This window comes from Cynocephalus volans, chromosome X, assembly GCF_027409185.1.
Source record: "Cynocephalus volans isolate mCynVol1 chromosome X, mCynVol1.pri, whole genome shotgun sequence".
Classification (NCBI taxonomy): Eukaryota; Metazoa; Chordata; class Mammalia; order Dermoptera; family Cynocephalidae; genus Cynocephalus; species Cynocephalus volans.
This window is the reverse complement of record NC_084478.1, coordinates 24,361,703-24,365,505: the sequence shown is the minus strand read 5'-3', so window position 1 is coordinate 24,365,505 and position 3,803 is coordinate 24,361,703. Positions and strand designations below refer to the sequence as shown.

At 38.0% G+C, this 3,803-nt stretch overlaps 1 pseudogene; it reads left to right on the top strand.

The window, feature by feature from the left end:
• The first annotated feature begins 472 nt into the window (after positions 1 to 472).
• LOC134367817 (transcription termination factor 1-like) lies at positions 473 to 2,695 on the top strand (annotated as a pseudogene).
• The last annotated feature ends 1,108 nt before the right edge of the window (positions 2,696 to 3,803 follow it).

Genomic DNA, 3,803 nt, shown 5'->3' with positions numbered 1-3,803 from the left:
TGGTTATTTTTCTTCTTTCAAATTATTTGTCGTATGAAAACTCAACATGTACAAAGGACTGGAAAAGAGAAAATGGCAAATTTGAGGACCTGGAGCTTAAATGTGACTATAGCATGAGTCTTACAAGAAGGCTGAAGAGGTGAGTATAATCCTGACTTTGTAGGACTGTGCTGTCCGATAGGGTGGCCCCAATGCACATGGCACTATGGAGCATGTGAAAGGTGGCTAGTCCAATTTGAGATATGCTGTAAGGATAAAATGCACACCAGATTTCAAAGACTTAATATGAAAAACTGAATATAAAGTATCTCTTTACTAATTTTGGAATTATTGATTATATATTGAGATAGTATTTTGGATATATTGGGAGAAATAAAATACAGTATTAAAATTAATTTTATTTCTTACAAAAATATGGCTACTATAAAATTTAAAGTCAGAGAGAGGTGGTGACGCTTCTGGAGTGAATAAAATGGAAGGAGAATTGAACAGATTTGAAATCTACCCTCCAGTTTTTAACAAGAAAAAGAAAAAGTATTCTGTACATAAGGAAGGACATTGAAAACATTCCCATGAAAGTTTCAGAGACTCCTCCCTGGCAAGTGAACAGTCTCAAATAACTAAGAGTAGAAAGAAAAGGAAGGATTTCCAGCATCTAATTTCTTCTCCTTTGAAAAAATCAGAAATCTGTGATGAGACTGAAAAGGTTACTTCTACACCCAAAAAGAATAAAAAGAGAAGAAAAAGTATTTTGGGAGTAGGCAAGGAAGTAGGTGTTGCGTGTGTCCTTGAGGATAAAGAAAATATTGAGAACACGCGAAAGAATTTTACAAAGGATGTCCATGTTGTTTATGTTGATATGAGCAAGGCACAAAAATCAATAAAAGAGCCTGAAGCAGACAAACCTCATGCAGTTATCATGTCATGTAAAAATGAATCAGAAGAACTGCATCATAAAGTTAGGGAGAAAAAGAATAAAAACCATCAAAAGGAAATTACATGCTGGGCCGGCCGGTGGCTCACTCGGTAGAGTGCGGTGCTGATAACACCAAGGCTACGGGTTCGGATCTCATATAGGGATGGCCGGTTCGCTCACTGGCTGAGCGTGGTGCTGACAACACCAAGCCAAGGGTTAAGATCCCCTTACCGGTCATCTTTTTTTTAAAAAAAAAAAAAAAAAAAAAGAAAATTACATTCTATGATGCCATACACAAAAGCTGTCCTGTGAGCATCGCCCTGCCCCACCCGGAATCATAAGAGCAGAAATCCCTGCTTTCTGTGGGCCTATAAGACAAAATTACAGAACTACCAGTATCTGCTGAGAAAAACAAGTCTAAGAGAAAAAAGAAAAAAAAGTCCAAAAAACAGGAATTTGAGCTATTGACCATGCCTGACAGTCTTGAGAACACACACCCTGCAGGATCAGAAGTGGTCAATGAGGTTGGGATTGCAGAAGGCAGTGATGCACTTAATGGGGTCCAGGAATCCAACAATATAAAGAAAAAGTCTAAGAAAAGGAAGCACATTTCTGTCAAAAGTGCCACAGCTTCAGGGATGATCTTTCAGTGCTCAGTAAGAACTCTGAGAACAACCCCTTTGATTCACTGGAAGGTGATGGTAGCTTGACTGAAGAAAGGGTGAAACCCAGGCCACAAAAGAAAACCCAGGCCTCTCCAGAAGAGAAGCCTGTGGAAAAGGTACAGAGGTCAGAACCTACAAATAAAGATAGCAATTTGGAATCAACTAAAGAAGCTGAAATAAAATATTTATCTGAAGATTCACGAGATTCAGATGATTCCCACATCAATTTGGATTCTGCCGTGAAGCAGCTCCAAGAGTTCATCCCTGACATAAAGGAAAGGGCTCCCACTACAATTAAGCAAATGTATTGCGATGACTTGGGATGGTTTAAAGAATTCAAAACACAAGGTGTCGCTATTAAATGTGGCAAATTTTATGTCAAAGAAAATAATCAGAGAAAAATGTGCAAGAATTTTTAGCCCTGACAGGAATTGAGAATGCAGACAAGCTGCATTATCCAGAGGAAAAGTCTGTGATCACCAGTTTAAAAAGAAAACAGTCGTTTAGATTGCACATTGGTAAGGGCATTGCCCGGCTCTGGGAACTGGTGTGCTATCGAGCAAAGAAGATGTTCGATGTCAATAATTACAAAGGCAGGTATAGCAAAGGAGATATTGAGAAGTTAAAGGTAGACCATTCCCTCCATGGTAATGACTGGAAAAAGATTGGTGAGATGGTGGCCCAAAGTAGCCTCTCCATTGCCCTGAAATTCTCCCAGATCAGCAGTGAAAGAAATCATCGTGCCTGCAGCAACACGGAAACTCAGAGACTAATCAAGGCTGTGGAAGAAGTGATTCTAAAGAAAATGTCTCTTGAGGAGTTAAACGAGATGGATTGTACACTCCAAGAAAATCCTGAAGGTCGCCTATCAATTGTTTGGGAAAAACCCTACAAAGGCATATCTTGGGTAGAAGTGGATGCTAGAGTGGAAACCAGAAATTGGATGCAGTGTAAAAGGCAGAAGTTCTAACTAAGAAGATGACTAATGGTTGAGACGTACCGTGGAGTTAATGCCCTGCAGTCCAAAATCAACCTTATTGAAAGGTTGTACAAAATAAATGTGGAAGATGCTAATGAAATAGATTGGGAAGATCTTGCTAGTGCCATAAGGTAAGACCATTTGTTTAGTATTAAGCTAACTAAAAGATAGAGATGACGTTTAATAAATGACTGCCTAAGTTTTAAAGAACAGGACTGAAATTTATACCGCACATGGAATTTTGTGTAAATGGTGGTTAAAATTCATTGTGTTTGCTAGAAAACCAATTTGATATAATACAGAATTGAAAACTAAGTTTTCGGAGCAAACTGTACTTAGAAACTCTGAGCTACTAGATAGACAAATTTTTCATGGCATTAAATATATCATTAATTGGAAAAGAAAAAATTTAAGTCACGTACATTGTTCCCAATATATTTTCATTGTGTAGCACTATTCTAGAAACTTGACCATCAAGAATTTGGATCTTGGTATGTACAGAAATGGGAAGGCATTAATGGGTTTTAGGCACAGGGAGATTATGATCATTTTTTTTAAAAAAGAGATTACTTTGGATGTAGTGTGGAGACTAGGTCAGAGGGGTCATGGGGTGGTTGTCAAGAAATGAGGTAGGCAGCTTTGCAATAGCCCAGGTGATAGATAATAGTCGTTTGATGGTGGTTGAGAAAAACAGCGTTCTGTTCAATATTGCAAATATAATCACAATTTTGAAGAAAAAATATAAAAAATTATGTAGGAGAATGTCTGTCAAAGGTGAGCCTCACTCAGTGTGTTGAGCACACGAGTGACATGACTTTCAAGTCATTGCATGTTAATTGGATAATAGTGGCCGCTGCATTGAGAATAGACTGAAGGGGATGGAGGTGTGAGAAGAAAGACCCGTTTATTTAAACGATTCTTTATTGTTAGGCATTTTCATTGTTTCCAATTTGCTCTAATTTTAAACAACAGAGTAATCAATGTTCTGCAAAATTTTATTACATCCGTCCTTTATTTTCGTAAGATAAATTTCAAGGAAAGTGGAAGTCCTGGTCAATGTGGACATCTGTTATTATGGCTTTTGATACATATTGCCAAATTGCCTTCCAGAAAGTTGGACCCAACTTATATTGCTACCATCTGTGATTGAGAGTGCCTGCTTCCCTCTACATGTGCCAGCCCTTGGCAATATTACTCCATGTTAAGTTTAATTGAGCGGGAGTTCCAAGTATGCCTTTAAAAT